Source organism: Alosa alosa, chromosome 9 (assembly GCF_017589495.1).
Source record: "Alosa alosa isolate M-15738 ecotype Scorff River chromosome 9, AALO_Geno_1.1, whole genome shotgun sequence".
NCBI lineage: Eukaryota > Metazoa > Chordata > Actinopteri > Clupeiformes > Clupeidae > Alosa > Alosa alosa.
The window spans coordinates 22406822-22432547 of NC_063197.1; the positions used below are offsets into that span (position 1 = coordinate 22406822).

General features: G+C 40.3%; 1 long non-coding RNA gene across 1 annotated transcript in view; it reads left to right on the forward strand.

The window, feature by feature from the left end:
- The first annotated feature begins 485 nt into the window (after positions 1–485).
- The window catches only part of LOC125301195, a 39772-nt gene continuing 14531 nt past the window's right edge, over positions 486–25726 (forward strand). The window contains exon 1 of the long non-coding RNA XR_007194684.1: positions 486–527. This is a non-coding gene — a long non-coding RNA (uncharacterized LOC125301195). The remainder of the gene's footprint in view (positions 528–25726) is intronic.

Here is a 25726-nt window from a genome sequence, read left to right on the forward strand (position 1 = left end):
AGTAGGCGACTAGTAGCATAAGGACTTCCTTGGTCCTTTTCGTGGTGCTGAGATGAGGATGAGAGCAGTGAGCAGGCAGGTGCAGTCATGAATTTTCACTTACTAGGTAAGGCTATTAAAATGGTGTTTGGTGTTCTGTAGCCTTTTTGAAATCTTATTTTCATTTTAATCTTTGCAGCTATTCTCGCAATTAAGTGTAAGCTATAGTTAGGAGATAGCCTAGGTCTCTAGCCCTCTAAATGCTAACCAGTTGGCTAATGTTTGAACCTAAAAAATAGTCTCCAGCTCAGGGAAATAGCACTGAGTTGAATTATCTTTCATAGTCTATTTAGCTAAATAGATATTATTATTATTATTATTATTATTATTATTATTATTATTAACGTTATTATTATTATTATTTGGTTAAAACTTTTCATTATTCCTTGGTTACATTTTGAGTGGTGTTTGTGAACAGGAGAGGGAGTGGCTAAATGGAAAGGATGGACAAAGCTGCTTCAGGAGGAAAATAGCCTAAATCAACAGAGGTGGGTATTCCTATTGAACCACATAGGGCATTCTGTCCAAAAGTAGGCTACTCTTACCCAACCTCCTGAGGAAGGGGCCAATAATGTACCTTATCTAGATTTAGGTTCCCAATTAGCCCTTTGGTGATAGCACATATTTTCAACTTAGGCTATGTCCAGTATAATACTGTCAGTGTCAACTGAACCATGTGAAACCATCTTCCTGTGGAACAAACCCCAAGTGCAAGCAATGGGCGCATATTTTCATGCTCTGCAACTTTCATTTAAATGTTTCCAAGGCACACTAATATCATACTAATACTAAAATACTAATAACTTATAGTTCTTGAGATGTTCATCTTATTGTATGATGTTAAAGTGTTATATACTCTCAGAGACTCTCACCAAGTCTATCTAAGCATTTTTGGCACATTCAAAGCGATTCAAAGGTATAGGGTTGAGCTGTGCCATGTTTTTAGTCCTTTGTTTTTTCTGGTGCGTCAGTCAAAGTATGAGTTCACAACAGCCAGGAAGGACTCGCACAGAGGGCTAAAAAGTTAGACATTTCTCAAAACATCTTTATATATCTAAAGACATTCAAAACAATGAACATATTATTGGTAACCTGGGATTACCCATACAAATCTTCTGCAAATTTGGGATTTGCTCTGCAGGTGCGTCTGGCCAAGAGGCCATTGAAGTCCATTTCCAATGTCCCTAAAACACGGACATGCAAATAAAATTGTTGTTTTCTTTTCCTCCTGAAGCAGCTTTGGCGTGGATATGTATTTCTTTGGAATTGAGTAAACAACTGGAAAAACCTTAGTTTACAAGATTGCTACACTTCTGAAACAATTTTTTGGCAAGAGTGTAATGCACCAATTTAAGTTAAATTTCACTGCTAGTTACGCCCCTGCTGGAAGTCGTAAGAAATTCAACTTTTCTAGAGCCACTCTTAATTAAGAAGGGTCTGGTGTCAACAAAGCTATATTAGTGGCACTTTTTAGGAAAGCATGAATGCCCTGGGACTGAAGGAAACACAAGGACAGTGTGAAGGAGTAGAATTTTCCACATAAAGACACAACATGCTATCCTGTTAGCACTTGACCTGCAAACCTGAAACCCCAGAGGTATTGATCTAAAATGTTCCTTAAGTGAGACGGTTTTGTGTGTGGGTGATGAGTTGGAGTGTGAGTGTGTGTGGTTGTGGGGGGGGTCGCTTGGAATATGAATGCAAATGAGTCGGTAATTGCCAGTTCCTCAAATTGGCTGACACGAGCACACATCTGCTGCAAGTGTGTAGTACGCAAAGTGCTTGCTAATTAAAATGTTTGAAAGTCAATTTAGGAAATTGAAATTATTAAATGTTAATTTATGTAATTCAGTCACATTGGGAATGAGTGGTGAAAATGCTGTGTGTATAGTGCGGTAGAGTGCTGTTGGCAGGGAACAACAAGGGGAGGTAAGGCGCCATATTTATGGTCCACTGTCAGGTTGATGATGCTGCATTTATTGACGCAGTAATGTTTAATTTTGCTGCTATTACTGTGATAAGCTATTAGTAGCTGTGCCTTAGTGCAAAATTTTATGGTGTTATAACGATAAACAGATGCCCTTGAATATCACACAAATGCACTAAAACCTCTGTGTGTTCGCTGAAATGTTAGTGAATAATTTCTGCATGCATAATGTGACAGGTATGCGAATTGCAGCTGATGTAGGATTTTTTGGGAGTAATTTTATGCAATTTTGTCCCAATAATGTGATTAATTAGGTTAGATAATGGATGTCATAAAAAAGTAGAAGCACTCTTTTAATAAAACTGTCATACTGCCAAAGGGGGGTAATTTTTTAAGTATCTCAAAAGGTGATTGAAGCCAAGTCCTTAAAGTGAATTATAACAACATCACTCGGATTTAATTGAGACATGTTCGTCTACAAGCATATCTGAATCAAAATTAATTTAAATAAAAATCTACCGGGAATGTCTAAAAACTGCTCTTAAAACAACATTGATGTCATTCCCTTTGTATGTGATGTTAAGGGGAAAGACACTGAGGATAAACTGAAGGATCAGACTTTGTGTTTGTGACCTCCAAAGGCCTGCTTCTGGAGCTCTTCCTTTGGCAAATGATTGAGTGTCCTTTGGTTTTATGATAAATGTCCCTTTTTTTATTTTTGTCACTTAATATGGATTATGCATGTGTTTGGCCCGTGTTCATGGGATAAGCCATTTCTCTCAGAAGGGCTCCAAAAACTGGGACGAATAGTATATACACTTATTTTCACAACTACAACCATAATGGGAGTAGTCACTGTCCAATAGTCCAACATGAGATTGGGGAGGAAAGAGTACCTTTCAGAGTAGGAGTCCATTCAATGTTGTTTACACAGGTCTTCCTAATAAAAACATGAAAGTTTCAGTGGTGAAAGTTTCAAGATTGACAGCTGAATATTTTGACTTCAGTACATACAGACTATATCTAAAAAAAGAAGATAATTTCGGCATCATAATGTATTGTTGACGACAAACCTGAAGCTATTGAAATGAATGCAATATACCGTATGTGTGTAGAAAGAATGGCGAGACAGAAGCTGTTGAAGTTTTTGTTGAGTTATTGTCAGAGGTGAAGAAATGTTACAACTTCACATCACAATTGCACGTGTGTGCAGTGAAGAATGCTAGTGGGCAGGAATGGTATGGAGCTTATGTCTGCTGCAGTGCTGATCAATGATATCACCACAAATGCAGAGTAGAATAGCATTTCAAAGTAGCAGTCAATCATAGCACAGGTGCTGTTCGGCTTTATTAGCCTGTTTCCCTCTCCCTCATCTCAATCACTCAAATTCCAAATCTCATCTAGCTTCATTGTTTTTATTCCTAATAAGCAGCTTTACAGAGCACATGCTACAAAACAGACAGCGCTCTCGTAATGGCGTTGAGGTGCTGTGGCAAATGTATCATTATAATGGATCATTATACATCTGCCACATTGTAATGACGGTGAGACTTGAAAAAATGCTGCATGATTAAGCTCGCTGACATACCTCCTCGTATTTTAGTTTGGCGAATTATCATACTCTAGCATTCATCCCGCCAGGACTGCAAACGAGGTGGAGAAATAGCTTGGGCAATTTAGCAGCACCAAGTTGTAAAACTTGCCTCTAAGGACAGTGCATCAACAGCCTCCCTAAGGAGTTTACGAGTTAGGGGACCGTACGGGCGAGACCTTGTCTTTCCTCTTAACAGGGCGCACCTCTGTGTCAGTGGAGATTAAGTGAGGCATCTGAGGGCAAGAATGCAGTTCAAACCACGGTCACTTCAAATAGTAGATGCTAGATAGCGGGCCAGCTATTGGCCCAATGCCCCCAATTTGTCACAGGTTTTAAGACCTAATAAAGGCTAATTCTATGGGACAGTAAATCAGTCTTGAGTGTTGGAGGGTTGGACCAACTCTACGTATAACAAGGCCTCGGCTATTTATTCATAATTGTGAGATGCCAATTTGTGCTTACTGAGACAGCAAATGAGGCATGAATTTAGTCATTATGATTATGTGCCGCAAAAAAAAGAATATGACTTTCCAAAATGCATTTTACAGCAATTTCAGGTCAGTCACAACTGTCAACATGACCTGGGGACAGGTAGCATTTCGTATTCATAGAAAATGATTAGTGTATAGCACTGTAATGTATAGTTGTACCTGTCACTCAGCAAATTAAAAGTCAAGGGAATTCTAGTGGAACTAGCTGTTATGCCATGCTCTGTAACTGCATTAGGATTTAGTTGGTAGGCTCAAAGGTTGCAATAAACAGTAGACTAATATTGAGTTCAGTTGTGCTAATGTGAGGAACTTTATCTGAAATAAAATAAGCACTTTCTTTCAATTGAAGGTTGTGAGTTGATATCAGTAATTACCCAAATCGTGTCTAACCATGCCAAATTATGCCTTACTTCCTATTGGATTTCAAAATAGTTGGCTATGGTACTTTAAATTACACTTCTGGTGTGTTGCTTAAATTGCATTGCACTTATCAGCAAACTTCCTACATTCAGATTATAACATATTTGCACTGTACACAAGGCAACAGCTGTTGTGTAAGAAGTAATTTGCTTTTAAAAGAAGTACTCTAAGATAAGATTACATTCCAGTTCTCCTTTCTCTTTGACATTCCACTGGCTTTTACTTTGACTTTACACGCAAATCTCACATACTCTGTGCTATATATACAGTACATGCTCATTCGCCAGCACCACCACAATATCAATTAAAGGATCACAGGACTGATCTGAATACCTTCAAAAATTAATTCTGTGTCGTCTAGTGTGGCGTGATAGTCTGGGAGTATTTGGATATTCCAGAAAGTAATGGACCCTAAGGGACTCTCTAACAGTTATTATTCTGAAAAAGTTATCTTCATTTAACTGTACCAAACATGACAGTCGTCTCAGCTGGGGCACACATAAAAGCAAATGTTGGATATAGCACTTCTATCTGAGTGCAGTTTATATGGCAGTGCTTTAAAACAAATGATATGCTGTATACTTTGCTATCATACCAGTGTGGTGGGCATCGTAGTGTAGCTGGGGCTCTGTGGGCAATTAGAGCAATCTGCATGAGCTCCATCGATTATCTGTACGTCCAACAAAATGTGCAGTCGAAGTCGGAGATCTAATGAGATACATGACAGGTACTAATGAGCAACGCTAGGAACCTCTTAGCTCTCTCATTGTGAACAAAATGATCATTATGGGGAAATGCAACCAGGATTAATACAACAGTGCTATTACGTAGATGCAATATTTGCAAAAGTCTATATAGATAACAGTCTCATCAGTCTCCTAGCGTGATTATATCACTATACTGCTAAAAGTCTCAAAAGATGCTAATTAATCTCAAACAGAAATGGATCAAAATGCCCCCTGATATCTTTATGTAACATTTCATGCTGTCTTGTGGTGGCGAGAGAAAAGATCACACAATCCCTTTTGACAGCATGGAAACCGGCTTTAGTGGCACCCTGGAGTGGGGGAGAGAGAGAGAGAGAGAGAGAAAGAAGGGCAGAATGCTCGAGAGAGAGAGAGAGAGAGAGAGAGAGAGAGAGAGAGAGAGAGAGATTGTTCCCTTCTGGTGGCCCTCACCATGACTGGCAGTTGCGGTTCACAAGGTCGTCTGAACACCACAGCGATGTAAAAGGTTAGGGTGTACAACAGGCTCAAGGCCCTTTCCGCACTTATGTCCCTTTGGATTTGTTCTAACTCAGTAATAGCTCACAGAGCAGCAGCGACGCCGTCCACGTGGATGCAAATGAGTCATGCCAACTGATGTCAGACTTCTCCATGGCTAAGCAAACGCAAAAAGGGGCAAACATCGGGGATCATGCCAGGTCATTTATTAAATACTACCTTACCACTCTTGTGTCATCAGCTCATTGGTTTAAGTGCACATCGAACTGGCATTTCAATGGTGACTTGAGCGTTTAAGAGAGAGTCGGACAGTGTCATCAGCTAACAGGTCAGTTCCTCTGGCAGCGATCAAAAAGACAGGATGATAGACTCCACCGTGCCCATTTCAGGGTTGGAGTGGATAATAGTTTTTGTCAGCATAAACAGTTTTTGTGTGCGGCTGCGAAGCCATGGAGATAATCTGACTCAGCACACTCATAAATATCCTCTCCCTTATCCCTGTGAGGAGATGGGGCCGAGGCTTACCAGCCGTCCATCCACTTCTACCCCACATGGCCCACACAGTCACAGATCAGGAGTTGGTGAGGAAGGGCGAGTTGCCACACTTGCGATTTATTTTAGCGAATCCTCTCTGAGTGAGTGATAGATGTGGTGTTCATCTAGAGGAGGTCTTGTTTGTGTTTTTTATTATGTCTGCACACATGTAAAGTAATTCATAGAGGGCAAAATATAATCAAGGCAGCACTTTGAAATCCTTGTTTATTTAAACACGGAGACTGAGAAATAACAACTTAGAAATAGGGATGTCACTCTTTTTTCGTGTCTTTATTTTCAAAGATGTAAACAAAGCAACTGGTAAACAAGTCATGTTGTCCGTCAAAGTTGGTGCCTTACATTGCCTCAACATCTCCCAGCAGCCCCCAGAGACTATTGTTTCAAAGCCTTCAAGACGTGGATCAGCATGCATGTCTTTCTCCGGGATCATCCACTTTGTCAAAACTAGCCGAGACAAAGGCCTGGGCCTGCGGCCTTTGGAAGTTACTTGACTGGGGGTGGGAGATGGAGTCAGTCAGAGGGCTTCTGTCCTTTGTGGCCTCTGCTTTTGTGGTTCTGCCCACACCTCCCTCTCAACAAGACAGTGACAATGATGCAGACAGATTTCCCCTGGCTAGAGATAAATCACTTGCGCTTCTCGACCATTCCAGTGACCCCAAGGGGACATAGTGTTACCTCAAGAAGTATTCTGTGCAGTCGAACTGTGTGCTCCGGTCTGGCATTTTACATAGTTGCTGGAGAGAATGAAAGCCATGTGGGATTTTATTTCCATTAATTTGTTGTTGACTTACAGACATGTGACGTGACCACATTTATAGCCATTTGCAGTGGCATGTTTTCAGGCAGTGATGGCAAAACTGCAAAACCAGTGACCTCTGCTTTTGTGGTTCCATCTGCAACAGGGCACTGACAGTGATGCATATATGTTTTTTTCCCTGACCAAGGATAAATCATTCTTTTACCTTTTGGCATGACCCTGCAGAATTCAAACTGTTACCAATAGCAGATTATATTTATTGTGGCTGGAGAGCGATGAAAAATGTATTTCACTCCAGTAATGTAGCAACTGTGACATACATCGACAACAATGTGTTATTTCAGGTTTTGTGGTATGGACACATATGGACATCATTAACAATCTAATCTGTAGTTATTTAAGTTTAAAGAAAGAGGTAACATACAACCTATAATCAAAACATTGCTGTATGCAATATGACATGAGATAGAATAGTGTTGATAAAGTATATCACCACAGCTGTAATTATCTACAGCCTAATTACAGCCATGGCGATATACTTCATCAACACCATGACCACGAGTGTCATTTTGTAGTTCTATTACTAACTAATTTAATTTAAAGACACAAAGTTGTGTTTTCTATTGTTTATTTTGATTTTTGTTCGTTCATCGTCTGCCTACAAAAATACAACATTTCTCGTTGCCAACCAAAGCAACACCCCTCAAGAACCAAGTTCAGTGAGAGGCTATGTGCTTCTTATTTGTATAGCCTACTTGTCTATACGTCTCATATTAAATTGAGCATTTACCTACTCTTTATTTACTCCATTTTCTCACTCATATGTGACGTTACAAAATCGCTGCTCTCTCGCTGTGAATGAATGGAATGTTTGTGTTGGATAATTCAATGCAATATGCGGAATGATTGCTAGCTGCAAAACGGCAAAGTGGAGATATCCTGAGATATTGCCACTTGTGAAGACTAATGGAAAGCCTCTCGTCCAATCAATATTACCTGAGATTTCCCATTAAGTCACGTCAGTTGCAAACTACAACAGGATGGAGAAACTGTCCATTGTTATTGCTGTCTTTCCCCCGACAGAGATCAACTGTTCATGTTGACCATTAAGTCAGTCGAACTCAGAATCAAATAGAATTGTCCCGTGACCAACATGCAGAAGCTTGTCTAAAAACAATGTTACGGACATAACTCTATGGTAACTTCAGAAAACTGCTGGCACTGGCATTTATGTGACGGCAGAAGCACTGATTTTATGTTTTAGGGATTTTTTTTGAACGTAGTTCAAAAACAAAAACTTGAATTCATCAAATTATGTCAATATGATGCCCAGCCCTACGTCTGGTTCCACTGTTGTTTATGTTAATTGCATGGTAATATATTAGACCATGCTCCTTGAGCACCACTGAGAAGCAGAAAAATACAGCCAGTTATTAAATTAAAGGCAAATGTGTATCAGCAACTTCAAAACCAGGGCAATGACACTAAAAATATGTAAGATATCAAATAATTAAATAATTATTGCTCAGAAAAATGGATGTTATTTCACTGGGGATGAAATGAAATCCTTGATGTGAGCAAAGGTGAGGAGATGAGATTGTCAGAGCATCTTGACATTAAAAAGTATTCCATTGGTAAGGCATGATTAACACTGTCTCCATCTTTCCCATGTCTTGGTTCTTTACTTTAATGCATAATTCAAATGGCGAGGGACAATTATATTATTTATTGAAAACCGCAGCAAGGGTATTACCAAAGTCACTTTCTGAAATCCAAGACGAAATATTACCATATTGCATTTATCAAAGAAGGTAAACCTTTCTAATCAAGCCCTTCTTCAGAAAGATAGGCCCTTTTTCCAGCAGTGTCCTTTACACTGAAAAAAAGCCCAGATGAATCTTCAAACTAAAAGCATTATCAATGCAGATAAAGGCTTCTGTTGCTGAAAAATGCGCTGAACAGGCTATGTAAATCTAGCGTGAAATTAAGTATGCATTTTTATTATACATTCGGCACCTCTCATACATAAAATATTGCCACAATGCACAGCGCTTTACACACATTGGCAACAGTGCTGGGCCATTGCAATCTGAATGCACCAAAGCACGACAAAACAATTTAAGGCCTACAAATGCTTAAATATAACAGTCTCAGACAACCACTGTCTACAATTACTTTAAGTGTCACCGTAAACGGGCCTGCTGCAGTTCTAACATTTCTAAACTGCAGCTATTCTAACATTTAGAACCCCGACTCTGAGCCTTGAAATGCCACCATGTGTTTTTATCTCTTATTTTAGAGATTTTAATTGTCAGCCAATCATAAAGGATCCTATGTGGTTTACAATAAAATCCATCTTCTGTCATCTTTCAGTCACACTCGCACATAAACACACACACACACACACACACACACACACACACACACACACACACACACACACATACACACACACACAGAGTCTCATATACACATACATGTATTTTTCTCACACAATTTCTTCTCTCTCTCTCTCTCGCTCACTCACTCACTTACTCAAACTTGTTTTGATGTTGCTATTTGCCCGTCACTAAAATGGCGTAACTATTCATACCACTAACAAATTGATTAAGTCTCCATGGAATATGTACAGCTAGAAGCCTTTTTTCTTCCATAATGAGGACCGATGGACACCAGGCTTTTTTTTTTAATTTATTTCAATGGATTTCCTATGATGTCACCACACAACTGCATTACAGTAATATTGTAAACATTGTTGTGGTCTTTGGTGAATAAGAGATTACAGTTATACAGTTTTGTATTGGTCATTTGTTTTCAATGGCTTATCAATTACTCCAGTTAATGTGTAGAAAAATATATGCAGCAAAAAGCTGTTCATGTTGCTTGTGTAGTGGATACTATACTGTGGTATCTGCCTGCTGTGTGGAAAACACTTTTCATGTTTCTGCTTTCAATTTAATAAGACCTTGTTACCAGCGGAAGTTATGAGCAGAAATATTCACTCCCGGCCAGTCATCAACAATTTTCGCCCGTAGATTTTTGGTGGTGGTGGTGGTGGGGGTCAGGGCATGATGGGCAGCGCTGTACAGTGTGTCCTCCAGTGTGAGTCACAGCCATTCGATGGTATCACTCCCTTTGAAAAATTGTGATCGCGCTGGATGATGTCAAGGGGTTTCTCCTGCGGAGCGCGGCTTTGAATTATTCAGTCCGGCCACAAGGACACCTGCTGTCCCAACAACACAGCTGGAGCTCTTCCTCCCTGCCTGCCAGACACACACACACACACAGGCACACATACACACACACAGGCACACACACACACACACACACACACACACACACAGGCACACACACACACACACACACACACACACACATTCCCTCTCTAATTGTAGTTTGAGGGCTGAAGCACGAGGAGCATCTGTGCGCAGGGAAACAAGGGTGAAGAGAGAAAAATGGAGGAAAAGAGTTCTACACACCAGCTCCTCCAAGGGGTGATCTGATGGAGGGCTGGGTATGCCACTCCAGGCCGGCTTTTGTGGTATTGATCTGAACAGCTGGACCAATTAATCATGTGGTCATCGCGCCTCAGCTCCATTGTGTGAAAAGAGCAGGCTTCAGTGAGAGGCAGAGGTGTGTGCACTGGCTTGTATCATCCATGCCAGGCTGGGTGGAAAAGACACAGTAGACTTCCTGACCTTGAGATTTTATTATTTTCTTTCACTCTCTCCTCCTGCCTTCATCTTTTACTAGCAGGGTAATCAGACTGAAATGGTAATGTAGACTTCCGACTTCAACAGAGACTGAAGGTCTCGGGGGAGCACTTGACGTTTCTTGTATCCATTGACAGTCGGGGCATAAATGAAGTAAACAAACTTGTCCCGATAAATGAGTCACAGTTGTTGAGACGAGTTCAAATCTAGTTGGAAAATTCACAGGGGTGAGGTATTTAGAGACATAAATAATTAAGGCATTCTTCTACGTGTCAAACTTGATGAATGAAATCACCTCTTAAGACTCTTCAACCACTTCTTTTTTTAATTTTAGAAGTTGACAGCAGAAGACAAGATAAAATGGCATATCGGTGTGTCAAAAAGCATACAGTAAGTTGCACCTGGCAGCTGTGTTGTGTTTTCCACAGAGCTCAGTGGCAGCTCTGTTTACACAAGCATAGTGTGATGACTGCCTACTCAGATCCTTGAGCTGTCAGTCTCGAACTTAGTCATACTGAAAAGGTGAGAAGTCTTTAAAACATTTATATTGCGGTTATGTGCCAGTAGTGTCAGCCACTGCTGTGAATTGTGTTACACATGGATTATGCAAAATAATACTGTTGGGGAAAATGTTTCCTGTGAGTGACTTAGGAATAATTGTTATTGTGGGAAAAAAAAAAGTTTAGTTTTGAATATGGATTTTTTAAAGAATCAGACTCAAAAGGCCCAAAAGGCTGTTTTTACATGTACTGGTAATGATGTGATTTTCTCTGCTCTATCAACCCCATCAATGCAGCACTCATCATCAGCATCAATGGCATCCTCAACAATGTCATCAGCTTGAATCTTGATCCTCTAAATAATCTGTTGGTGCTGGAAGCTTTTATCAATATTTGATTTTGGAGACTGTTGTTAGCAGAGCACAGTCCCTGGAGTTGTATTTCTTTCTCTTTCTCTCACCCCGTCTCTTTTATAGTTCCAGTTCACAAATTTTCCTTAGAAATAGAAATCCTCCAATCACCATCTGTAGATGTCTGTTGTTGTCTTTGTCATTTTAAAATCAAAGGTATATCTACTGTCTTCAGCACCAGGTTTGAATCTTAAGTGTAACAACCCTGTTGCCTCTAGCAACTTTACTTGAAAATTATTTTGGTCTTCAGATTCAGACACTATGTTCTAGTATTTATGGCTACCACTAAAGACTGTGAACTCGTTTTCGAGGTTAAGAGCTGTTAGATTTCAGAAATATTCACATGGAAAAAACAAAACATGAGATCCCTGAGATTCATGCTGGTCTCTCTTCTCCTGGTGCGTTGCATTGCACGTAAAGACAGACCACTGCACACAGTTTGCATGCGTTGTTGCTACCACGACCCTCTAGCTATACAGTATGTCTGCTTCCAACATACCATATGAATATATATGTCCTGTCATGAACTCGTACTCGAATGCAGTGAGGCCAACCAGAGCAGGAGAGTGAGTAAACCAGCGAAGCCCCTCTCCTCGGGTGAGCACCGGGGGGTTGTTTGCGTATTGACAGGGGGCCCCAGGTGGGGTCGCGGGGTCATTTCTCTCCACCATGCGACTGCCCGTGTCTCACTCCGGTAACCTCTGCCTCCACCGGTCATCAGTCCTAAGGATGGCAGATGTGTCTTATTCAATCCACACTGTTAGTGTGATTTAAAGCGCCATGGGCTCCTCGCTCCACAGCACCGCCACAGCATGCAGCATGACACCTGGCCCCGTCCTCCCTAATGACCTCATTTGTTTCAGGTTCTTTTCCTCCCTCGCTCTCTCGCTCGTTCCCTCCCTTGCTCCCGCCAGACAATGCTTCGGCCGATGAGAGGAGAGGTGCGGACATTATTGCACTGGACACGAACACTGCGATCGCGGAATAGATTCACTCGTCCAGCCAGACTTTCGACATGGTAATTAGGCACATTGGCTGCAGAGGAACAGGCTCGAATGGTAACAGATTTTCAATTAATGATCAATCTAGTGGGCGGGATTTGATTGCACTGATGTCACCAACGCTGGGATTTCTCCCACTGCCAAGAGCCCCGCTAACAAGTCGTGGGGGGAGAAATGAAAGTGAGTCGCCCGGCCAGACCCGGTTTCTATTTCTGCCCCACGAACAGGACAGGTTGACGTTTGACTAAGCGCTGGCCAAAAACCAACACCGTAACATGCAATTAAGTGCTGATAAATTAGGCCACATTTGCAGCGAGCGACACGACACTTTGTAGGACCGCAAGGAAGATGAGCATTAAGAGAGGCCGATGACAGATCGAGGGACTCACGCTGGCCATGGCTCCTCCAAAGCAGACTAATGAATAGTGATTTGGGGTGAGCCTGGGATATAATTACGGTATCCACCTCTCCTGCTCAATGAGGCTTGGTCCTCTGGGGAGAGGCCCATTTCCACCAGGTAATGGTGGAGGGAGACGGCGGGCTGACTGATCAAATTGTCTGGTCCATGGCAGGTTTTTGCTTTCCTGATTGTCCCCAAAGACATAAAGCGCTGACCCAGGGATCTTTTTTTCTCCCTGGCTTCTCCCCCTGCTCTTTCTTTTTTCCCTCTTCCCCCCTTACTTCCTTGGGAGTGGAGCGAATTTAAAAGGAAAGCTCTCCCCAGGCACATTGTTTGGGTAGCGGGCCAGGCTGCATTTGATTTATGTGGTGCTACGGCAACATGAAAGTAATGAAGTTCTCACAAACACATGTTTGGGCTCAGAGGAGTGAGTTTCCTCGGAAAGAAAATGCATATCTAACTGTTCCATCATTGCCCCAGCATGTAGCTACATAACTAATGCACCCGTGTGTGTGGAGGGCTAACCCACTTTGCCACTGAAACACCACTATGCCATCTGGAAGTAGGTCCCAAATGTGCCCCTCAGAAGGGTTGAGTATTTTATAGCTAAGTGTGAAGTGTTATATGTATAGATAAAAGAGTGAGATGGGAGTGTGTGCGTGTGTGTGTGTGCCTGTGTGTTGCGGTGTGGTGTTGTAGAGAGGAGAAAATGAGAGGCTGGGATTGACTTTCAAGATAAAGCTTCAATGCCCAGTCCAATACAGCATGTCCAGTAAGCCTACCACTGTCTGCTCAAGAATACGTCATGAGTACACCAAAGGATCAGTTTTTTTCTCCATTTCAGGGCAAGCTTGTCACCCGGTCCCAGTAGATAGTTTGCATTGTCTGTTATGGTTTATCAATACTGGGAATCTTAAATCTATTTTCACACTGCGCAGTGGCACACAGGGACTTGGAAACCATTCTACATCGACCCTCTCTGTAGCTCATGACAGTATGAGTGAATGCCCTTTGCGCCACTGTTAGATTGTCTTTGGGTCCCTATGGAAATTACTTTAACATCAATGTTTGTTTACCCCTACATGTACAAACTAAAACAAGACTGTAAATATCAGTTATTATAACAAACAAAGATTTTATAAATGACATTAAATGTCATTAGACATCTTCCGAATGAACTAGAGTAATATGGTTAAAAAACTGTTTGAGGTTGGATAAACCTGCTGTATTACACAAAAATAACATGAAATTAGTTCAAGACCTCCCCATCATGCATATGTCATGAATGGTCCAATCAGCGGAAAATGAGCTTAGCTTCATTCAGTTCATATTGTTCATTAATAATCACTGGTAAATGTAGAGGGTGATAAGACATGAACCTTCACCTAATTAACAGGGATGACATTTCTTCCATGATATTTGAAAGCAACACAAGCTGACAGCTGGAGCATTATGTTTGCTTTGTTGAGAGAGGAGCTGTAAACGCTGATGAAATATGTAGTGCATTGCATGACATTGCAATTCCCACCTGCAGGTCCCATACCTCAAGCACACAGGCTTTAGAAATGCTCAGGCTCACAATAGATGTACACTGTTGTACTCCATTAAATGTGTGTGTGTGTGTGTGTGAGTGTGCGTGCGTGCGTGCATGCGTGCGGCGCATGTGTGTGTGTGGCGTGCGTGTGTGTGTGTGTGTGTGTGTGTGTGTGTGTGTGGACATGTGCAGAGGTGACACGGAGGTGAGTGTCTTCATCCCTTTTGCGGACTCCCCTGTGCCCCCTCTTCCCCAGATGGGTATCAGGTGAGAATATACATGCCACCGAAGCGCTCCATATCCGCTGTCTCACCCCATTCATCACCCTCGCCATAACGTTGGGGAGAAATATGCTGCGGGAAGTGTCATCTTTCATAGGAGTCATGAGGTGAAGCTCCCATTTGTTTTGTGGACATAACGTTCCTCTAATTCCAAAGAAGAGCCCACTGGGTCAGGGGGCCCACAGTTAAACAGCAGAGCACACTGCAAGTGCAGAGATAGGACGGAAGAAACAACACCAACACCCAAGTAAACAAACAAACAAACAAACACACATACAAAACAAAATAAAAAAAACACATTCAATACAAAACAAGAGAAAAGATAAGTAATTGATTAACTGTGCTCCTGACTGAGTTTGACAGTTTTAAAGATTAGCAAACATAACTGAAGATGTGAACATTTTTGATTACATTTAAAATTTGAATGAAATCCAAAGAATTGAAATAACATGAAGAACACCATGTCTTCATGTGTAATGCATGAAAATGCTATAAATGATTTATTTTGGGGATATTTCCTCTGGGAGGTGAGTGTATTTTAAACAGTGGGACTCAGTGTTCAAAGTACAGTGAGAAGCCTAGTGACTTCTGATCAATTAAATTTGCAAGTCAATACCACACTGAACAAGTAAAATTTTAAGTTCATGAAAAATTAATCACAACTGGTGAAAAGCATGTGTTGTACATCTCCCGGTTAAAACAGACACATGTACTATTCACATCAATACCCTGTCGAGCTACAGTTCTGAATGATTTATGACAGTATAGACAGGTGTCTTTTCTTATGTCTAGATGGGATTTCTTAGGTCATAGCGGACATGTTTGAACCTCTTCTGCTTAAAATTCAAGTCTGTAATCCAATACCTGTTCTCTAGCAGCATACATTTCAAACTAATTGTGTCATTAACAGAGGAACAGTGACACTGCAACATTTTTCAGAGCTTTTGAAAGTGTGAATAACACTGTCTATCAAGCAGGGTTTATAAGCAGGTTATGTAAAACCAATATAATGTTGGTTCTACAATTGGTTCAGGGCAATGAGTTGCTATTGTTAACCAGTCTTACAGTTTCTATTGAATGAGAGTCTACCTTGAAATTACATAAGAGCATGCGGAGCAACACTGCAAATCTCTGGGCCAGCAGAGACATATTCAAAAATGTGGTGCAAAGCCTTCAGTTGTTCAGATTATATATATATATATATATATATAATACATCTTTGATTAATTTTGATTAATTATCACAGAAGATGCATTGTCTGCAACAAAATGCTTTGTGCATTTAGTGGAGTTGTTGTCTGATATAGCTTTCAGAGGTACTCAACAATATCTAAATGCTGATGCCAGACGTATGATTTTACTGTTAAACACTAGATTTTCTCTTTCTATTGAGTGTGTTCCCATTATATCCTTTAGCACGGATCACAGGACATAAACTCCCCTTTAAGAGGTAATTACGGTTTATAGGGTTTTGTAGCCTACTTTATCTCCCTCAAGGTCATTTTAGGCTCATAGGCAGGATACACTCCACTGCCAGGGAGCTTCTAATGATAAACAAATAATGCCGTCATTATGTACAAATGACTAATGGTTTACCATAGATAGATACCTTACTTATGAAACTAAATTATTTCCAGCAGTTAAGCCTTGTGCAGTTATATTCCACAAGTTGTGGTTCATGGGCAAACACTGCCATTGTGTCCCTGAAGACAAAACAACTGGCTGGATTAACAAACAAAGCCAAATACATTCCCCTGGAATGTTGTGTCTGAACAACATTAAAAAATGGAAATCCTTTTGATACTTGATGTAATGTTGCAAAACAATTCAGCACTTGGTATTTACTTTCCAACTTCTTTTGTATGCCTGTGTGATATTTCTGAATATCTTGTGCCGTGTTTTTGCATCCTTTGCTCTGTGAAATGGGCTAGACCACTGGCTCTGGCTGGAGGGACCTTGTGGCCTTCAAAGCGCTATGGGAATCCCTGCCCCCATTATGAACTGTCACTCCAAGTGCTCCTATCCCACATGGCTGCTTAAAACCATCTCACTTGGCTTCGACATCAAAGGTATTCATAAAGTGTTGGATGGAAAAAACACCTAAATAGATGCTGAGTGCCAAAAATATATCTCTCAGCTTGCATCCATCTCTCTAGCTAGTATGAGCACAAACTGCAGTAATGTCTATGAAACATCATGTGCAGTTATTTTACAGGGGGATGATCAGGTTCTGCTGTGGTCTTGCTGTATTTGATGGGGCTTGATTCAATTCATTACATGTCTTGTATTGTCAGGGGTTCTTACTCTTCCTTCTAGGCCTTCATCTTTTAAAAATGACAAGTGTCTACATTATAGATTCATAAAGAACTGTGATCTCATAAAATATGTCATGCCCTATCACCCCTTCTGAATTTAAATCAATGAATTATCTTGTGATGGTAATAGAACTGCTCAGTGATTGACAGCACATTGACCATCAACATGTTCTGGATTCTGGATATGATTAGAAAAGAGTGAGTGATCAGCAGGTTTCTTAGTTATATTTGAGAGACATTCTTCCTAGTTTTACCTTGTTTCTTTCTCTTGCATAGAACTAATATGAATCATTTCCTCTTGAGACCCATTTGCAATTATTTTTACGCCCTAAAACGTAGTGCCCCAACTGACTTCCCCAGTGAACTGACAGCCCTACACTGAAATCAAAGTGAAATTCACCATTTCACATGTTCATTTTTGTGCCTAAACTGGGTTGGAGTTTTTTTATGCCATTGCACGGTAAACTGTACACACATGTTCATCCCTAGGTCACATACAAACTAAAAATATAGAGTATAGGGATGTCATTTTATCTCCAAGCAATGATTATGAGAGACGGATGTTCCATCAAATTTCCAATGTGAGACATTTCCAAGCACTTAGGAAACTTTTCAAACACTGAAATGGCTCAGGTTTATATTCCCCAGAGAGTCACCTCTCAAGAAGGGAATATTTTATCTGCACTCTCTTCTCTTGGGACATCTTAGAAGACACAAATCATGTCAGCTTGTTCTCAACTTCACCTCACAGTCAGGTGAAATGTCCCCTGTTCAAAAAAGGCACTAGATGGGTTCCTATGTTTAGTCATCGTATACTAGAAAGAAAATGTGATGATATGACGTTAAGAATGACCAAATCAGTAGGCACATTTTTTAGTGCTTGACATCTTAAAATGTAATTGAACTCAAGAGAAGAGATAACTGCCATGCTGATATAGTAGTGGGCCAAAGTATATAGGTCAAGAGTTAGAATTGCTAGCATCTCTGTAGAAAACAGATCTAAGGAAATGTGTTCTTTCATACCCATATATATATACGCCCTATTTTAAGAGAGAGAGATAAACATTTTAGAACAAACCTCGTACTATAGTGACATGACTGCAATAATGCCTTGAATGGAGGTGCCCATTTCTGAATTTGTGTGGTAATGTGTTCCCTGCAAAGCTGTTACCTGATACGAGTGCAGAGCTTTTTCTTGTCTTTCCCGAGCCACTCCAGTGGATATTACATTTGTGGTGTGGGGCTATAGTGACCTTTAGGAAAAACCAAGACTACACACTGGCTAATTTCAAAGTTCACTTCACTTTGCTCATTCTCCGACCTTCTTACCTACACATCTTTTGGGAGGCGTAACCATGTGGGAAGAGATCTGCATTCTGCTATACTGCCTACGATGCACAAGTTTAAATAGAGTAGTTTGCAAATTAAATGTGATTTTCACACGTTATCAGTGAAGGACAATTAAGTTTTAAAACCACATCAAACATCTGTACAGCACTGCAAGATGTATTTTCAGGGAAAGTGCTATATGTGCCAATCCACTGTAGGCAGTACACAGCTGGTATTCACAGTACATCAAGCACATTTGCTAACTAGCCATTCCTTTTTTGAAATATTCATTCCACAGAAGAAAGATCCTTGGCCCCTGGCTTGATCATACAATATCTTGATTTCTTCATTCAGGGCTTTTTTTTTTCAGGGCTTTTTTTGGTTATAGACCCTTTCAAGAGAGTTCCATTATCAGCATCATAGTTGGCCCCACAAGACTTCCTTTTTAACATTCCATATGTTATCTTAATGCAGAGGAAGTAGATTGGGAACAAAATAGAATGTTCAAGCATTGTTTTTGTTTTTATTGTTGAAAGGGTCTATACTTCCTGCAGTCTCAGTGGAGTGCCACTCAGTGGAGAGCCACTGGAGTGGCTCGTGGTTAAAGGTGTGCGTCATACACTGGCATACCAGCAGTTCCATCCTTCTGCTTGACCTTTTCGTGGAACATGGCTCCCGCAGTTTGCAATTATGCATATGAAAGCATTCTGCTTGAACAGTCGCACACCGTCATTTACAGCGTCTAGTGCCTTATTTGTTCACTTCCTGTTATGTCTTGATCTATGTTTGTGTTCAGCAAATAGAGACTACGATTTGAGTGGAGCGATGGATAGACAAGGAATCCGTCTCTCAGTGAGAAACATGACAAACGTGTCTGCTGTAGGTTTATTATTCACACTGTGGTGTCTCTTTTTTCTCTGTCTATAGCCATAAGTTGGTCTTCGTCTCATCAACATTCTGTGGTTCATTCTGCATGACATAAAACACGAAGGTAAAATGAAAAGAAAGGAAAAAAAACAGACAAAAAAGTGTTGATTTAATAATAGAAATGTCATACCTCTCATCCAGGAGTGAAGTGATATGAATCTCTCCAGCCTCGTTCACTTTAGGCTCCTCATTACATGTATAATCAGAATATGGAAAAAGAGAGCAAACAACCTGCCATTTGTTTTATTTTTATCAATCTGTCAATCCAACAGCTCATCCTACTGTATGGTAAAGCAATTACTGTTATTGCCCCATTTTCCAAAACTGCAGATGAGAATTTCAACTGCATTTAAATTGCAGGGTGAATTAATATTACATGATTAATTATTTTCATAAAGATTAGTTGGGAAAAAAGCAGAATGTCTGTTGTTTGAACAAACAGTATGTTTTTTATCTTTATGGTACATGTAGGTCGTCATTTGATTTTCTGTGTGTACAACAGCACTTCAGTATTAAAGCAAACTGTTACAACAAACATTGTGGGCTGTAGATAAACTCATCTGATCTCTCTCTCTCTATCTGTTTGTCGAAGCCTGGAGATACCCCATCTATCTTCCAAACAATAGAAATCAGAACAGTGGGTGTTGCCTGTCCCCTGATGCACAGTATAGATGACTGATTTACTCCTCAAAAAAACAACAGTACCTTCTTGTGTCCTTGACCTTCTGAGACCAGACTGAAAGTTCCAAAATATACACTTTTTACACAATGCACAAAGGTGCAGTCAGTGATTGCGCATGACTTGTGTTTGTTTATGTTTATGTTCATATTTACAATTATTAGCAGACACTTGTGTCCAAAACAATGTGCATTATATTTTTACCAAGGATCAATCAAAACGCACCAGCGAGGTAGCTCACCCCTGCCTTCAGTATTCCCAGAGAAATGTTACACAGTGTTTCGTTTTTGTTTGGGGAACAGGCTCCCACCACTTTATTTGTTTCCAGTTTTCAGAGCCTGGGCTGCCTACAGAGACCTGATTATTTTACAGTATACTCACGGGATGGGCAGCTAGTGGATCATGAGGAGATCATGAGAATGTGTGTGTGTGTGTGTGTCTGTCTGTCTGTGTGTGTGTGTGTGTGTGTGTGTGTGTGTGTGTGTGTGTGTGTGTGTGTGTGTGTGTGTGTGTGGGGGGTGGTGACTTGGTATGGCAAGAGGTATCTGAGGGTGTTTGTTTAAAAAAGGTTGAGAACCACTGTTCTCAGGTTCAGTATAAGTATATATACTCCCCGTGAGGGAAATTTGGTCTCTGCTTTTATCCCAATCCGTGAATTAGTGATACACACTCAGCACACAGTGAACACACTAATCCCGGCGCAGTGAGCTGCCTGCAACAAGTGCAGTGAGGGGTTAGGTGTCTTGCTCAAGGGCACTTCAGCCGTGCCTACTAGTCGGGGTTAGAACCGGCAACCCTCCGGTTACAAGTCTAAAGCGCTAACCAGTAGGCCACGGCTGCCCCAAAGGTTCCCCAAGGTTCACATGCGTATTTAAGATATGTTCTGTAGCTTGCCAGTAGTCAATATAGTTATGTGAAGCACAATCTACATACTGTACTTTTTAAGTGGAATTTTTCACCCACTGTATGTTTTCTGGTTAATTTTGATCAAATGAAACATATTGTCTCTTTGATAAATACTCATAATAGTAACAAACTTATGTTTGTTCTATCATCATTAGCCTTACCTAACACAGTATGTCACTATATTCATTGGTTGGACATACTCAAGGGAACTAATTTTGTGAACGGTCTTTACGAGAAATTGTTTTGAAAAGGGCCTAGTGAACTAGCTCACTTGGCCATATATACCGGTGTGTTTTAGCTAGTGTGAAATATAGTCTTGGTGTCTTGTCTTGGGTTTTGGGTTGTCGTCGAACAAAAGCAAAAATAACAACATCTGATCGTCCCTTGAAACAAGGCTCACACAGTGTTTCATAACATTTTGCAGTGTTGTTGTTTACAGGCAGATAAAAGGGGTCACAGGAACACAAAAGCTTGTGAGACCGAAAAAGCGCAAGCCAAGCGTTAAGATGTCCATTTTCATTTTGTTAATTTAGGGCGCCGTCTTCATTTTATTATGGTTTGTTGTTTCTTTACAGTCACCAGAGTGCTGTCAATGAAAGATGGAAATGGTTAAGACCCATTACTTCCACACCATTAACGGGAGCAGGCTGCAATCTCTTCCAATCTGTCCTATTTCTCCTGATATGCTCCAAGTTTGGGAACTGCCACAGGAGTATACAGCTAGTGTGTGTGTGTGTGTGTGTGTGTGTGTGTGTGTGTGTGCGACTGTGCGTGTGTGTCTGCTTTTGTTTGTGTGTGTGTGTGATAGAGCAGCAGTCCCTCATGAGTGTGTTCTTATGGAAGAGTCAACTTGATGAAATTATCGTACTGCACTGAAAAGGCACCAAAAGGATGTACCCATTTCAATTATATAATTTTCCCTGAACCACAGTACGAATTAAATAGGTACGCTGAAGAAAATACCCTACCATTATAAAGTCTAATAAAAACAGTTTAACATGAATGATCTTCATCCTAAATGTTAAGCATGGTTACTTACTTGTACCACACACCAGCCAAAGTTCCATGATATAACAATGTAATATTACCCCTATATGATTGTCTTATCTATTGTCTAATCTGTTATCTAATCTATTGTCTATTAATTCTGTATATCGGGGCACCTAGGTACAGTAGTAATCACTGTTCTATATCAACCATAGTAAGTAACCAAAGAAAGTAGTACAACAAACTGAACAACTTGGCTTCTTTGTGTGCTATTAAGGCATGGGTGGTAACCATGGGGATAAGCAGGATAACAGCCTTTTAGGTGTCCTGATATACAGAATTAAAGGACTTGGCCCGAGGAAATCCATTCTGCTTTGTGGAGTTCTTTACCTCCTCCTCGTCCATTAATCATCCATTAATTCTGTATATCAGGACAGCTTGGTGACCCTTACACAATAGCTTATTAGTATTTGTCAGACTGGGATGGCATGTGAAATTCTGAGAGCTGACAATAGTGACATCACACACTCATATCACTGGAAACCGCCTGTCAGGAGCATATGTTTTACAGTCTATGGTCAGGATGAGTAAATACCGGTAGTTCTTTTCGAAATAATTCAGTTATTAAACAACAATGTTAAGTCAAATAAAGTCAAAACAAATTATTTACTAAAGCTGCTATTATCTATATTAAGCCAAAGCCATGATGTGTTACTGATGGACATTATTCGTTGTGTGTTGCTATCCTTTGTTACTGTAACTTATGCTTGCTTTTGGCTGGGTATGGGTCAAAGATTTAACAGAGTAGTTGTAGTAGTGTGCACATCCTCACCGGTAAGGTGCAGGGCAAATGGAACTAGAACTCAAAAAGGATGAAATAGCAGAGTGCGGTCATTTTAACCCAACAGGATCAGATTTAACCCAACAGGATCAGATTACACATCAAATGTTGAAAAATGGATACGTTTACAGCAAATGTTAGGCATTTTCAATGCAAAGATTAAAGGACATATGCAACATTCTAATATTGCTGTTTATGCAGCAGGTAAAATATGTGATGAATATGCATGTCATCTGCACCACAAAGTGTAAGAAATAGCAGCTCTTGAACACCACGGCAGGAGACTCACAGAGTCACAATCCCCATAGCGCTCGTTTAAACAGGCACAGATTCTACATTAGTCTGAGTAAGCCAGTCAGCGCACGATTCACATGCTGGGTGGAAGAGAAATAAAAAAAGAGGAAACTTGTCATTGTTTTCCTCTCTAATTGTTCTTCACTCCTTTGTACACATTTCATTTGGCATTGTAGCCTCATGTAAAGAAAGACAAAACTTACAGGAGAGGTATCTGGGTTATACAATATGATACAAGTCGTTAGGAGTGACCATTTTTTTGGCTGCTATGAAACTGACTACGTTAGCAAAATTAATATTCATATTGCTGCTATTTGCCATTACGTTGTGTATTTGCACAGACTCTGAAAACTGCCATTCATTTATCTTAACGTGATACAAAATCCCAAGAGAGGATAAACAGGGATATTCTGTCTTTCTTTTGTGCTCCTGTTCAGCCTCTGTGGGGTGTTTTGTTATCGGGGAAACAATTGCACATGTGGTGTCAGAAAGACAACAAAGACGAGGAGCGAGTTAAAAGCGCCACCTCAGATCTGCCTACACCACCCGAGGCGCCACTCCTTCAGTGCAGCGTGCACAAATCTCCTAATGATGATAGCTTTTCAACAGCTTGTCATCTTTTTGATGATTAGTCAAAATGTGTTTTCTCACTCTTGATTATGGGAATATAGAAAGGAAGCAAACCATCTCAGACAGTAGGTATAAGACAGAAATTTCTCTTCGTAGCTGGTAAATGATGGGACACTGTTGGTTTTCGGGATGAAAAGGTTGCAGAGGTTGATCTGAAGGCATTTGTGCAGGGGAACTCATTGATATTCACACAAACAGAACTCCTGCGCAAGAAAACTTTCAATGAATATTAAGTGAATGGCTTATATCCCCCAGGTTAGAACAAGCACTGTTTTATCATTCTTAGCATCCATTATGATCTTTGAACTTTTCTTCTCAAGAATCTGTGCCACATGTACTTCCCCTGAAGGTATACACTACATAGTACCAGAAAAACACATAGGTGAAAAGAGTATGAATATTTAGAGACCCTTGGGATCTTCTAGTCTGTAGAAGTTGGATCTTTTAGACTGTAGACTGTGGATCAGTTAAATAACAGAAGGGAAACACTTTAAAATGACAGTACAGTATGTCTCTGCCCAAAGTGAAGGAAAAATTCATCAGAAATGTATACCCTTCAAACATGACATACAACTTCAAAAGGGAGCCTTGGCCTATACAAACTAAAGTGTCAACATTCCAGAATTTTTCAGAAAGTAAAAAAAAAACAAAGACACTTTGTGTGGGGGAAAAAGTCAGCCCATACGCCCATATTCCAAACTTAACTATTAAAAAATGTATTAAAAGACTCTCTCTCCACACTGTTGACTGATTTACTTTCCTGTTTCCTGTGTTGCTAGCTCCACAAAATAAATAAATAAAACTGGAGATAGGATACAACATCTAATTTGATATGAAGACAGTCACAACTCTACCCTTTTCCCTGATGCCTTTCCATGTTTGCATGTTGTGATTTGTGAGCTTGGCTCTACTAACCTTTCTATTATGCTAATTGGGTGGGATATGGCTCCTCTAAGATGACTTCAAAGCTATGAAATGTATGCAAAATGTCAGGTGGCAATATTTTAAACTGCACTGGAGATTTTTTTTTTCCTCACCAGAGGAACATTTCCTCAGGGTCACCCCTGTAGGGCTTTTCCACTGGGCGTCCAAGGCACTGTGATGAGTTTTAATGTAGGGAAGGAAAGAAAGAAAAGGTTATTGAAGAGAATGTGTGCTGTCATATGTAATATTTAATAATGTAGGTAGGTCCATCAGCTGGGATGCTGATTTCTCTGCCTCTGGATCTAGTAAAAATATAAAATATGATCATCAAGCTTCAATTATAATATCAAAGCTCATTAGGTTTTCCTTCATTTTAAGAATGCATGTAATCAAATATGATTGTATTAATTTGTGGTCCTTTTTATCAGGCTAGTGGCTCTCAAAAGGTAAAACAGAACAGGACTGCTAGTTTTACATTAAGTCTCAGTTTTTTAATGAACTATGAGAGCACTTTCACTATTCTATTTTTTTTTTTCACTTTTTATTTTCACTAGATTTGTTTTCTTTTTAAATTGTGCAGTGTAGGATACACAGAAATTAGTGTGTGTAGAGTGTGTGTGTTTGTGTGGAGATGGGGGTGGGTTGCAAGGGCTGTAACTGACAAATAACTTGCCTTACACTGCTGCCTTAGCTCTCCCTGAGCTTGATTTTAAGCACTTTTTGAGCTTGTAATAAGCGCTTATCTGACCTCCTACTTTCACAGTACATCACCTGTCAGAGCCGCGGCACACATACTCTTGGGTCACAGCTGTGCATTAAAGGACACCCTATAGATAATGTGTAAATGAAGAAGCCTGAGAGGACCCAACCTAATTATCTTAGCAAGGGTTATGAAGAATATGAAGCCATAATCAACTATAAACTTAAAGATTGATGGCAAATTATTGTCTGTCGAGTCTGGCCTTGCCTGCTCCTTTACAGACTACAAGCAGTGACTCCCCCATCCTGCATTAAAATTAGTAAATCATACAGATTGAAAAGATTAAATTT